This window comes from Anser anser, assembly GCF_964211835.1.
Source record: "Anser anser genome assembly, chromosome: 2".
NCBI classification, from domain to species: Eukaryota; Metazoa; Chordata; class Aves; order Anseriformes; family Anatidae; genus Anser; species Anser anser.
The window spans coordinates 42,509,901-42,524,231 of NC_139721.1; the positions used below are offsets into that span (position 1 = coordinate 42,509,901).

At 39.3% G+C, this 14,331-nt stretch overlaps 1 long non-coding RNA gene across 2 annotated transcripts; it reads right to left on the minus strand.

Annotated features, from left to right (window-relative positions):
* Positions 1-264: 264 nt before the first annotated feature.
* LOC310895353 lies at positions 265-14,057 on the minus strand. Of its 2 annotated transcripts, none has more exons than XR_014580631.1 (4): positions 13,891-14,057; positions 13,130-13,277; positions 10,712-10,887; positions 265-3,466 (listed from the first exon to the last, which is right to left on the minus strand). It is a non-coding gene; the product is annotated as an uncharacterized lncRNA (long non-coding RNA). The 2 variants fall into 2 exon arrangements; XR_014580632.1 differs by lacking the exon at positions 265-3,466 and adding an exon at positions 8,187-8,655.
* Between the last annotated feature and the right edge of the window lie 274 nt (positions 14,058-14,331).

The following is a 14,331-nucleotide window of genomic DNA, read 5'->3' on the forward strand; positions in this document are numbered from 1 at the left end:
GTTTGCTGTGGTGCTTATTTTACCCTCTCTCATTCAGCTACCAACTGCAGACTTAGATGGAGAGGTTCGTAGTAATGCAAAAATATAGCAGCTGAGGACTAAGAACTATTTTTTGTGCAGATAGCAGGGTGGATCACTGCTTACAAATGTATGTATGTATGTATGTATATGCACATGCATATATTATTTGAGTAACTATTATATATACATTAATTACTTTCATAGCTTTCTCTCTCTATATATAAATGCAGATACAGATAAAAGTTGGTCTTAATTACCACTGTAATATGGTACATAGACAGGTGTCAGTAGCTGCACAAACAGGACCTGATCAGCATGATAATTTTTTGTCCCTTTTGTGCAAGGGTGTATAAACAATAGCAAAACCCACGTGAGAATGATGAATCAGGCTTGGAGGAAGTTTTGACTCATTAATGGGCCATGTACAGAGGAGGAAGAGTGCCTTTTTCTAATAAAAACTTGGCATCAATTAAAGCTACCATATAAAGTTTTTATTCTAATTAAGTTGTATGAAACAAAACATTAAAAACAGGTAGCAGCAAGATTCTCTTTCAGTGACTTCTAATATGAAAAAGTTTCATTTCTGAATACAACCCTTTGCAAAAGCCTTTTGCAGTATCTGTGCATGACCTTTGAGCAAACATAGGGTGAGTTGCCATTAAAGGTTTTTTAGGACATTATTGGCGAGTGCAATTTTTTTACTTTAATTTTCATGCTACTTTGCTTTTCACTGTGCACCAGGGATATTTTTAGATTATTGATGACTGCACCATCTGGCCCTATTCTATTAATACCAATATAACTGAGTTTTCAAAACTCTTTCTCCTTCAGTTCAAACCCTTAGGCAACATATTCTTCCACAGCTAAAGCAGGTACTCTAGAGCTTATGACCTTGATTAGATTACATACAGAAAGTATTTGCTCATGTCTTAAGCCGTATTTCTGCCTGTACTTTCTGACAGTTGGGAATATGGGACTTCAAGGTAAGAGGACAGAGACACTTCAAGGTTAATTATCTTGTATCTGCAACTCATGAATCCATTTGGATTTTGCTGAATACAGAAACTTGATAGTTGAATGGCAGTGACATGGTCCAAAAACAAGTCAAAGGACCTCGTCCAATATGAAGAGCCCCCACCAAGAGAGTGGAAGTTCAGTGTTAGATTCTTTGTTGAAGTGGGACATGGAGAAATATATATATATTTTTATTTTTATTTTTATTGAGTGTGGTAGAATTCCTGTTTGGCATTTAGGAGGTTGATCAGGAAGCAGTGCAGAGGGTCTGGTTTGGGATTTTTAGAAACTTTATTCCTCATGGTTTCCAGCCACCAACCTAAGAGAAGGATTCAAATATTTCAGTGCTCACTGCTTTTCTTTAACACCAGTTTTGGCTGACCCACCTGTTTAGTTTTTAAGTTCCGGCTATGTTTCATGCTGTTTCCAGTGCTATCATCATTAAAAAATAATAATTCACAGAGTTCACAAGAACCATGGATGAAACTCTTTAACAATTTAATTACATTGCATGCTGTGCTTTCTTTTCACTGGTAATAACGCAACCTGTGCATTTAACCATAATATTACATTCCTTAGTACTGTGATGTTTTACTGACTTTTTTTTTTATGAGAATTAATCCTTGAAAGCAAAAATTTATTGACATAAGGTGTTTTGATATTACAGTGCTGAATATCCATGAATGTAATACAAAAGCTAGTTACAGAGTTAGAGAAAGTCAATTGCAAATAGTGAATGTTCTGCTTCTGCTGCTACCCATATGCTAAAGAGTATTTGGGGAAAAAATATTAAAAACAACAACAAAAACAGACAAAAAAAATAAAACAAACACAAACTTGTTTGTGGGAAATTTATAAAGAGAAAACAGTAAACTAAAACTGTAAAAATGCCACAAAATATTTGTCAGGCTGAACTCAGAACAAACTAAAAATTGTGTAGGGGTTATTATGTACTTATGCATGTGTTTAAAGAGATACCTAGCAACCCTCCTAACAGATGTGACTACAGGACTTGAAACAAGGACATTTCTGCTGTGTGAGATGCGAAATGAAGACCATTATCTGGGAACAGTAGCAAGCTTTACCAACTTTTATTTAACCACAGTGCAGAAACAGTTGGCTAGAAATGTAGCATACCGTCTTTGTGTTGGTTACAAACCCCTGACTATAATTCTTATGGAAATTATTTTTATCTCCTTCAGAGGCAAAATGTTTTGGAAACTCCCTGTGGGTTTCTCAGACGGTTCGTTACATGGATTACTCATGCAGTGTTTTGGGCTCCCACACTCTGGACTGAGCTGTGATTCTATATCTATCTGCATTTCTTTCTTTCACTGCCTTTTTCTTTCTCCAACCCACATTTTTCCCCACTGGGAAGTAAATTGTTTCATATTTTTCATTTGAAGCTAAGGCTCCTTAAATGACTTCCATTGAGTTTTTCCAAATCAGGTTCCATTAGCAGAACAAAAATGAAAACAATTCCTGCTGTGGCGAGCCTTAAGAAATGGGTTGTGTAATGAAACAAGACAATGGGTGATTGACAGTGAAGAATTCAGTTGGCTTTAGCCCATTTAACAAAGCTGGAATACATATGAAAAAAAATAAAAATAAAAAAATAAAATCACTAACAAATAGACTTCTCTGTCTTTTGTAATGTTATCAAACTGTCAACTTTATATACTAATGTAAATAAAGATTCAGGTTTAAGGCCTTTGATAGTATATGTTCATGACAGTGAAAATATTGGCTAATATTCTTTCCTGGGATTAAAAAACCAAAATTAACTTCAGAGCTACTATTGCCAGCTCTGTGATCTCAGACTAAGGAACAATAAATAATGGGGATAGGAAAAGAGTTATTATGGATATAAAAAAAAAGCACTAGGAAAAGTAGACTACTAGAACAGTATTCTCTTAGCAGAATAGCAGAATACTAGGAATAGTAGAGATGCCCAAGAATTTCTGCAAAAAATGTGGCACAATGTCAGCTGGGCTCTTTAGTGCTGGCTCACTGCCAACAATTTGGGACACCAGCGGGGTCCTGCAGAGCCACTTTGGCACATGGCTCCCATAGCAGCCGGTGCTTTATGTTCAGGGAGAGTCTGACAGGCACTGCTGAAGCACAGCACCTGCACAAGGAGCGATCACACACTGCCCTGAACATGGCCTCCCAGAACATGTATCATGATGGACTGTGGTTCTATGACAAACCACAGGCTCTTCAGGAACTGGGCTTGATCCAGTGGGAATTAAGTCGTTTGTTCCACCTCATCCTACTTGCTCTAACATATATGACCAGTGATGGCAGACACAGGCTGGCTCTGCAGAAAGCTGATCCTATGTGTCTGTGCAGGGCTCCCTACAGCTCTAACAAGGAACCCACATAGTTCTGCATGTCTTCCTCGGATGTTCATCTTCCCAGATCTGCAGCACTGTAAAGCATGAGGAGAAACAATAATTCTCTCAGTTATCAGCATGGGTCTACTGCAGCCACAGATAGTAAATCTTGCTGGGTTACTTCCCTAAATTGTGTCATGTGAACTGGTAGGGACATTGTGTCACTGTGCTTTGTTTTGTAGGAACGTGTCAGGAACCTCACTGAAAATGTCCTGGGGTACCAAAGTAATCCCTTTTAAACAGATCTGACTTCTTAGATGAAAAGATGACATTTTAAGAAAGTCTGCCTCTGAGATGCCTCAAATAGTCACTTAAAACCAGGGGAGGTGGTAGCTACTACATCACTCTGAAAAACATGGTCTGGGCTTTATGAAAGACCTTAGCCTTTTTAACTAACAGATAATCTGTTAAAACGACAATCATCCGAAACACAATGTGTAAAATTTTCAAAGCCATTTTAAAGTAGTTGATAATTCTTTATCAAACGAAAATATAGTATTGCAAGTGGAAATTAGCAGTTGAACAGAAAAGGGATTATATTTGGAAGGAGTGTGCAGACTTGTCAGTGCAGGAGGATTCCATAAAGTGTTCACACTCAGTACTAAATCAATTACAGTACCCTGCAAAGTGTTCCCATAGGACCTCAGAGTATTCTATCATAAGAATTTTTGTAGGCAGTGAACACTTACTACTGCCACAGGTGTAGGGGGAGCAGAAAGCCTGCAGTATTTCATGTAGTAGGCCCTTTCATTTGCATTTTTCCTTCCTAAAGTGTAAGCCATTACTTGCCGTGTTTGGGGTGCCCATTACTGGGTTCCTCAATGTTTCACCTCAACGTCTGAGGAGACTTAGATCCTAGTGTTCAAAGTCAGCCCTTAACTACCTCGTAGGCAAGGAGGAGAAAAGTCTGACCCGCACAGAAGATTGCCTGTTTTCTACTTTTCAGTTTTGTCGTAGTTTTATTGTTTTGTTTTGTTTTTGAGTAAGAGGTGACCTTTTCAAGCCTCATCCTGCATGTTTTTGGATGCAGGCAAGATGAAAACATTTGGACCTGGGGAAAGACCAATGATGTTGCTCTGTGGTGAACTAGTGTAGAGGGAACTTGCGTTTTTTGTTTAGTCCTGCAATATGTTTTGTGTTCACAGCACTTTTGGATAGCTTTGGTCTGGATAGATGGCCCACAACATTTCTGTCTTAAAAAAAAAATGTTCTCCTCCCTTCCTATTCCCCTTGAAAGTATTACTGTTTTGATGAAAAATTAACAAAATAGAGGTACTACCACAGATGTCTGTACTACCAGTAGCAGCACATGTTCCTCTCAGGCTGGAGGCTGTAACCTTAAAGAAAGCTGCAGCATTTCTCAGCCACCTATGCTAGTTTGATAGAAAACAGGACTTGAGCAACCAAAGGTAAGACTGCAAAAAGGAACATATTTGGGGACCACCAACCTAGAGTACTGAAACACTTATTTTTTTCCCTAATGTATATATATATATTTTTTAGATAAACTTTTAATCGAGCCTCAGAATCTTCTAATCTCGTAGCTGGAAGGGAGAAGATTTATGAGAAGTTTACAACGTTTTGTATTAATGCTGTGTGTGAAACCATAAACCAAGCATGTTTCCACTTTCCACTTGCGGTGTGTCTTAAGGCATGCAGGAAGGTACTAGTTTTCTTCAAGTTTTAATAATTCACACTATTCTCCTTGCCAGCATTAACTAATACTGAAAGATGGGCTCAGGCAGCCCTTGCTCACAACAGTGCATCCTTCAGATCACTGGACAACTACAGCTTTTCACAGGAACATACTCCACAATCAAACTTTGGAAAATATTTGATAAGCAATCCCTCTATTGCATTGCTCCATTTCACTGCACCAGGTTCCATAAGTAATTCTTTTGTCTCTAATTGCCATTTCAATGTTTATAGCCATATTGATTTTTGAAAGAAGTCAGGCAACTGCACCAAAGAGAGAGTCTTCAATATAAATTATGGAAGAATTAGGCTGTAATAGAAATGAAAGCCTAGCCAATAGGGAGGAAATTCTTGTTCTTATTAACCCAATGTATCTTGACTGGCATTTTGATCTACAACTGCCACCTGCAGCAGAAATGGAGGAGAAAGCTTTTATCCTGAGCATCTAATACTGGGGACAGCAGTTACCTTCATGCTCTTGTCCTCTAAGCTTTGGCACCACATTTACCAATTCTTCCAAGACCTTTTTTCCAAAAAAAAATAAAATAAAATAAAATAAAATTGAACTGGCATGCTCAGGGTGGAGTCAAACAAGGTCTGGATCTTAATAATAGTCTGAGTGGGGAGACAGTCACTGAACTGCACACATAAAGGTGTTTCTGAGCACTAGAAGCAGAGCTCTAGATGCCTTGAAAACTTCCAATTCAAACAGGGTTGCAGCTATCCATCATAAATATCTCCAGGATTAGGGAAGACTATTGTAGGTCTCACTTTGGGATTTGGGAGCCCTGAATGCCAACTAAGCCCTTCTGGAGGATTTCCTAAACTCTATAGCAGGTATTTATTTCTACTGATTACAGACAATCTGTTCTGGAGAAAATGAGTATTAGTGCAGGACTGAAATGTAATAGAAGACATATCTGAGTGCCTGTGAAATATTACCCTTTCCAAAAAATCAGAAATTTTTGCACATTACTTTAAAGGAACCTGAACTCACCTGATCATGCTGGAAGCTATTCCCCAAAGCTTCAAAGCCCCCTCCCCTCCACCCGGGAAAAAAAAATTTGCTTCGGGCTCTCAACATCTCATCCTTTTTGAAAAATTTCTATGATTCTTTTTCTGCTGATAAACATCAGCTCACCAAATGAAAAAGCAGACATAAGAGTGTCCTATTTCAAGTCGTTGGACCAATCAAGTGCATCCTGCAATCTTCAGGTTGCATCACAGGATCTGCAGAAAGCCCATCCAATGGATATGAAGAAATTAGCCTAATCTGGGGGAATTAGCACAATTGGTGCTTCTTTGCAGGTGTGCCTGGATCTAAACTGCCAGGATTTTTAAAGTCTCTACTCCACAAGTTAGTAAAAAAAATTGCGATTAAAATAGAAAGCCTAAATTACCATTTGTTCTTGAAAAAGGGAAGGAGGGAAGGAGGGAAGGAGGGAAGGAGGGAAGGAGGGAAGGAGGGAAGGAGGGAAGGAGGGAAGGAGGGAAGGAGGGAAGGAGGGAAGGAGGGAAGGAGGGAAGGAGGGAAGGAGGGAAGGAGGGAAGGAGGGAAGGAGAAATGAATTTCATAGCACAAATATAAATTATAATAAGGAAAGATGTAAAATTCTGGAGTACTGTTTTGTTAATCATGTAGTTATTGTGTGCGTATTTCATGGAAAGTCAAAAATTATTAAAGATAAGAGTTGAATACTGCTACCTAATAATAATTCAGGACTAAATTTTAAGGAATCTTTACAAATCTCGTCAGGCTGTGTATCCTAATACTTTACATGAAATCCCCTTCAGCTTAGATGATTTACAAGCACAAAAAACTACTTGGAAGGAAGTGAAGCAATGAAATTTAAGCAGCACATCTAGGAATACAGTTAATTATTTGCTCAGGCATGCTGATATTAAAGGCTTCTAATAATCATTAGGATAACAGTGTACCACAGACAGCAACAAGTAGCGGTAAAATATGCAACCCTGTGTTGATTATATATAATGTACTTTGGGAAAAAAAAGCTAACACACCAATGGTAGATGAGATATATGGTGAAATTATGATAGACATTGATTTATTACTCACAAACTACCAAAACCGAAGTTATAAATTATGCCCATTAGTTAGCTTCTTTGTTCTTTGCAATGTTCATCCAGGAATGAACTTTTTAAGTGCCATATAAGGATTACCCACCTGGCATAAAACACTCACATGTAAACAATGATTTCCATTTTTCTGTCCAACTTTCATCCTGAATGTCCTGTCTTTAATAAACTAAATAGACATAGAATTATTCTTCTATAAGGTGATAAAAATTGCTTATAAAAAGAAATAATGAAATATTTATATGCTGTAGTGCTAGGCCATGGTGTATTTAGTTTATTTTGGTGAATGAAAGATGTCTCCACTTTGGAAGTACAATGCTAATAAGCTAACAACATTCATATTTGAGTAGCCAAGGATGGGTAAAGACACATTTTACCACCTCACAAGATAATTTCTTCAACATTCCTTGGGTGATCTGCAAAGTTCTTCATTCAAAGTTGCATAGAGGTTGCCATCTTACCTTTAATACAGATTACCATTCTCTCATTCATTTTTCTTCTCTTTCTCTCTTTTAAAAATATCCTGAAAATAACCTTCAGCTTCTTTAAAACATAAAGCTTTGGCATTTTGGAGAAACTGTAATGAGCCAATAAACCCAATTTGGAGGCTGGTTAGTATCACATAAATTAATTTCCCTGTTAAATGATCAGAGTCACATCCACCTTTTTCACTACCATCTGCCTCACAACAAAGTTGGCACTGTACTCCTTTGAGAGGTGGACTGTAAAAGTGTCATTTAGAAAAGGCTTATTAACAAAATCCTTCCTAAGTTCCAATTTTCCTGTTCCAGGGTAATGATCACAGACAGCGCATATATACCGTTAGCAGGAAACACTCAAATGTCCATATGGCATGCATGAAAAAAAAATAGTAAATGGAATGTGTGTATGGGTGTATACAAATATTCACCTCCATTTTTAGGGATATGCCTAGGTATTTGATCATTATGACTCTGCTAGTTGTTGGTTGTGCCTATGAAGAACAGCACCTGACAGCTGGGGTATTTTCCTTTCTTGCCTCTGGACTGTATTATCAAACATTTTGCCACACCTATAAAACGGTGTTGGAACAAACCACTTTTCCTCAGCTTGCTCTTAATATTTTCCCCTCTGTCACCTCTTCTGATGTGTGACAGACATTTGAGGTCACACACTCGGCTGTTTCGTTTCATTCAACACACCCAGGTACTTGGCAAGCACTTTGTGATAGTCTGATGGTGGAGAACATGCAGAGAAACAAATGTATGCTTCACCTCTACGCAGAAAGTCTTTATCCCTTCCAAAATTCTCATTTCTAAGTTCCAAGAGGACCTTCCCTGACTGGCTGGCATTGCCCAGTTTCATCAAGGGCAGATGTGGCATATACATCCTCGAACCCAAAGGAGAAGGTGAGATACAAGCACAGGTGATGACTGCTGTCCCTCAACAGCTTCTGATAGAAAAAAAACAAGTGACAATCTCAGTGCAGCTGCTCTGCAGTGGCAGCAGGATGCTGCTGGGTACTCTTGCTTTCACTGGATCTGCTCCTCACCTACTGGAACCCCAAAATACCACCTGCAGGCAGGCAGCAAGGACAGGGTGGGCTGCACCAGCTCTCTCAGGAATACTCAGGTCAGATGATAGTTGCAGGACAGAGAGCTTCCTGAAACCTGCTTGTCTTTCTAGTGCCCTATTTCTCTTGTTTGGATTTGTCTGCTGTTTCCTGCCTATTTTCTTCCCCTCACCACTTCATTGGTTTTGCTTACTCTCTGTGGAATGTGAAGCAAACTGCCTTTGTATTTTGCAAAAGCCACTTAATCTCTCCTGGCTTAGTTTAGCCTTTATGTTTACCAACAGCTGTAAAGCAAAAAAACCTCTCAACATGGTTACTAAATTTGGATTAAAAATATCTCTCCGAATTTTTTTACATGTTGTGGGTAAAGATAGATAGAGACTAAGATGTTCTTTGTATTGAGAGTCCTGCAGCGAATGCAACAGAGTTTTAAATTTAGACAGGGCCTTTGTTTTAATTTTGACAGCAAAGAAAAAAAATGCAGTGACAGTTCACACAGTTTCTGTGTGAAGGAGTTGAGGAAGAAGTTGGATGCTCAAGTTAAAACGTACAGATGTGCGTTTCCCTCTTATGTAGCAGAGCAAGAATGGAAAGTTACCAGTGTCTTTTATTTTGCAGTGAATGGCACTGTCCCTTCCTGGGCTGAGGCACCTCTGGGCCATGAACATTCAGACAGGGGAACAGTACCAAGAATACAAGCATCATGTTAAGTTGCTATCATTCACTAAATCTCCCTCAGCATGCTGTTGGAGGACCTTAAAGGTCCCCTAGTTCAAATTCCCTGACATGGGAAAGGACACCTCCCACCAAACCAGGTTGCCCAAAGCCCCATCCAACCTGGACTTGAACACTTCCAAGGATGGGGCATCCACAGCTGCTCTAGGGAACTCTGTCTCTTTGGACAGTTCAAGCAACAAAACCTGTAGCAGTAGCTGCATGAATAGAATTTACTTCAAAGACATTTTTAAAACCACATTGTGTGTTTTGGATCTCTTTTCTTTCCTCAAAATGGAATCCGTATGACTTGAATGTAAATTAAAAATAGCAAATGATATGATTATAAAGGTCAAAAGTTAGACCACAGCATTACTGACAGTATTACTTTCAGATCTCTTCCTAAATTTAGAGAATTGAAAACTTCCTTCTTCTCCATTGAAATTAGTACTGCCAGTAGCACATCTAAAAAAGTGAATGTATTGAATTTTTCATTCACCATTCTCAAGGTCTTTATCAAGGGTTACAAAGCTGTTGAAGGGCCTGGAGCACAAGTCCTATGAGGAACAGCTGAGGGAACTGGGGTTGTTTATTCTGGGGAAGGGGAAGCTCAGGGGAGACCTTATTGCTCTCTACAACTACCTGAAAGGAAGGTGTGGGGAGCTGGGGGTCGGCCTCTTCTCACAGGTAACCAGTGATAGGACTAGAGGGAATGGCCTCAAGTTGCGCCAGGGGAGGTTTAGGTTGGAAATGAAGAGATATTTCTTCTCAGAAAGAGCAGTCAGGCATCGGGACGGGTTGCCCAGGGAGGTGGTGCCATCACCGTCCCTGGGGGTGTTTAAGGAAAGGTTGGATGTGGTGCTTAGGGACATGGTTTAGTGGGTGATACTGGTGGTAGGGGGATGGTTGGACCAGGTGATCTTGGAGGTCTTTTCCATCCTTAATGATTCTATGATTCTATGCTCTGAAAATGGATTTTTGTGCAGGAAAAAGAACTATACTGTATAAAATATATTTTTTCTGGCTTTCCATTTTCATATCCAACAGAAAGAGATTTCATAGTGATCAGACTACTCAGTTTTCCTCCTATTTAAAAATATACTTTAAATAATAACTTAAGACTTGGAGTTTGGATGCCAAATGTCTTTTTAAAATACTGGAATCCCCAAATTACATGTACTTTGCAGTATGGCAATACCAATATTAGGTAATAATAACTTACCTGTATGTCCTAGATATAACAAACTGAAGTGGCAGAAGCTTCTGTTTGCTGCTGCCCACTGCTCAAGAGGTCTTTCACTAATGCTTAATTCTGTAGGTCAGTGCAGACTTTTGTGTTTGTTACAAGAAAACATTCCTGTTCTTACCCAGTCAGGACTGTAGACAGACTTTCAGATCCTGAAAAAGAAAATAAAAATAAAAAAAAAATCAAAATATCTATTTTGAGCCAAGAGAAGTTGCTTAAAATTAATCACTGGGACTGTTAGCTAAATCTTGTGTTCTAGGATTGGGGTGAGTTCCTTGAGGGTTCTTCAATTCGGTTACATCAGAAAACTGACAAATGAATCATTCTTTGTTTCCCAGGAATCTCATCAGCATTTCCAGATGAATGTTGTTTAACCAAAATCTCTAAACATCTTACATCTACGTTCTGTTTCATCACCTGAATTACAGAGACTTTCACATTCACCAAACCAGGAACTTGTCCTGGGGAAGGAAAACTCTGTGTGTATTTCTGCCTGAACGTATGAATTTTGTGTAAAGTGCTTTCAAGTAATAAAAGGCAGCTTCCTTACTGCAAGAAGTTCAGCCTGTCTGTACCTGCAATGCAGCCACCTCTGTGACTTTGGATATCAGCTGACAGCTGAGGCAGCCTCACTGCCCTAGCACAGAGCTGCAGAGACAGATTTCTTACACTAAAAAAGCTGGGTGTGCAGCACTACTGAAGAAAATTTAAAAATACATTTTCCTGGGGTCTGTGGTTCACTTTGGGCGTAGGAAATATTCTAGCAATGCTTTATAATTACTGTTTGCCTTGCTCTTGTTTCTTTTTTGAACATCCAACAAAAATACAGCCTATATTCCATCCCTGTTACAGGTTTAGAACCACAACACTGTCAATGAAAAACATAAGCTGTGTTTACACTGGACATTAAAACACCTATCAGTGTACCTAAGATCTTAGCTTGTCAGGTGAATATTAATCTGATCAATTTTCCACCATGTATATAGTCACAAAAAGCAGAACCCTGCTAGGCTTTTGTACAAATAAGATTATGTACACAAGATATGTTGTTAGTATTATCATTGGAAGCATACTGTGAATTCACATAAGGCTGTTTTAATGTGTTTGTGGTGTATCATATCAGACATAGTTGCTGATTTTAAAATAAAGCCTTTTTTGTTAACTTGCTTAAAACCAAACCTAAAGCTTGAAAATATAGTTACTGTTTCTATGTATATATTTTTGGCACAAATACAAATCATCCCAGAGCTGATTTTAGGGTATGTTATTTGGTATTCTGCTGACAAAAATGAGCCTGGTTGCTCCATGTTTTCAGCTGACTGGACACAAATCTTCAAAGATGCAGAAGCTGCATAGCAATACTTAAGATGACATTGTGCTTGAGGTGGCAAGCCCTTATCCAGAAGAACATAATATCTGGGAAGCTTGCAAGGTTTATTAACCTGACCCCAGCACCATGTAAAACGTTGCTCTGCCATTTCTTATTTTGCTCTGAGCACATCCAGACATGATACACTCTGGATAACTACATCTTGAAATACAATCGTGAACACAAAATACTCAGCTGGGGGAAGGCATAAACAAGTAAACTATAATTCAAGTAGTTTAGCACTGTCAAATACTGCAGTGCCAGCCATCAAGGACTAGAGATATACTTCGGAGCTATTTAGATGCTCACACTGAATAAGACATAACATTGAGGTAGATCTGCCTAAGTCTCTCCCTTGCAAGTAATCACTCCAAAGAGACTACGAAAACTTTTTAGGTTTATAAGATATATATATATATGTATATATGTGTGTGTATATATATATACATATATATATATATATGAGAACAGAAACTATAACATACTTTTAAATCAGAGAAAACTCAAAATGGGAATGGAAAATAGGAGAGAACTTGAGGATCCTCCCAGGCCTGTGTGTCAAGGTAGAACCAGTCTCCACATCCAGTCTTGGTTCCAAACTAACAACTTGGAGCAGTCTCTCTGAGTCTTTGTAAACCACACTGCCTTCTCTCAAACCTTGTGATTGTTTTTTTCTCATCTTCTGTTTTGGCTGTATTTCTGACCCTGCCTTCCTCAGAAGTCCCTCACCCGTGTTTTCTGTGTTGTTTCCTTGCTGGCTCCAGTTCCCCAGTTTTCCCCTCTTTCTGCCCTGTCCTTCACATGGGAATCCTCCCTCAGAGGAGGGCATGCCCAGGAGTTTCTGAGGAAGGTGTTATCTCCAGGAAGAGAAAGCAGACTGCAGCTATGTTGAGGCTAAGAGGCTTCCCTTCTGCTGTCTTGCCATACAAACACTTCTGAAAGAAAATAACTTAACACTCCCCATACCCATTTAATTCACCCAAATCTTATCATATCTTTAACTAAAATAAAATAAAGGCTGTCACCTGAAGTGTGAAAATACACCAAAGCTTAAAGTAGCTGAGCAGTTGTTCCATTACAGTACACGCAGGCACATCTTCTTCATAACAGCTTCCTCATAAGAGCTTCTTTCTCAGTTGGAGCTGGCGTGTAGGTCAAAGATAGTTGATAGCACTGCCAGGCAGACAGTAAAAGCAGAAGATAACTCCTTTTCAAGCATCCTTGCATTCCCCATTTTCACCCAAACATATGTGCTCATAAGCAGCGATTCCTGAGCTGTGGTCATGCTAGGCCCTGCAAGTTTTTGTAAGCTCTCTCCTCACATGCCTGTGGGTCCCAAAATGCACGACACCCTGGTGCAGAAGATATTGGGATGTGTGCCACATTCAGCATTTTGGTGGTGTGTGCTCATGAAGTCTGTGAGTAAATCCTGGATTATACCAGAGGGGCAAGACACCAAAACTGAGTGCTACAGTGTGTAATCTCAGTTCAAGGCAAACAAAGGAATAAAACTTTGAAACCTATCAGAAACCAGTTCAGCTTTACGGAGTATAAGGAGACAGCCCTAAAAACTAACTTAACCATGAACAGAGAGCTCATCTGTTTAAAATTTACGTTTGAACAGGTTGACTTAACATGGATTAGATGCAGGAAAATCTTCATGGTAAATTTGAGACTGCAGGCTGTTTCTGAAAAGAGACTGAGTTTCCACCTTGCAACTTCAGGAACATTTTCTTCACCTGTGCTCTGGCCACAACAGGGCCATCCAAGATTGAAAGCCACATACCTGCCCCAGTACAGATGTGGGCCTGGACTGATCCTTCCTGGTGTAGATAGGCCCTGAGGGGCAGTACTGCATACCATGGGACAGCAAAAAGCAGGAACACACACATCAATCAGACTGACTTTACAACCAGGTCTACCAGGAGCTCAGCTGGCTTGGGCACCAACCAAGCTAAAACACCTCTCCCACATCAGTCACACCTGAAGAGAATTTGGCTTGTATAATCCAGAATAGCAAAGGACAAGAGAGAATATTTGCCTTTTAAATACATCAACTGCGCAAACACTGCAGACAAACACTGTTTAAGTTTAAAATTAACTTTTGATTGAAGACAAGCATAGACTGGGTTCAGATAAGCTTGGGTATGAACATGTGAAATGTAAGGATCTAAGGAGCCTCTTGGTGGGATTTGCAGGCAGCTGCTGAGGGGTAAGGCAGGAAAGA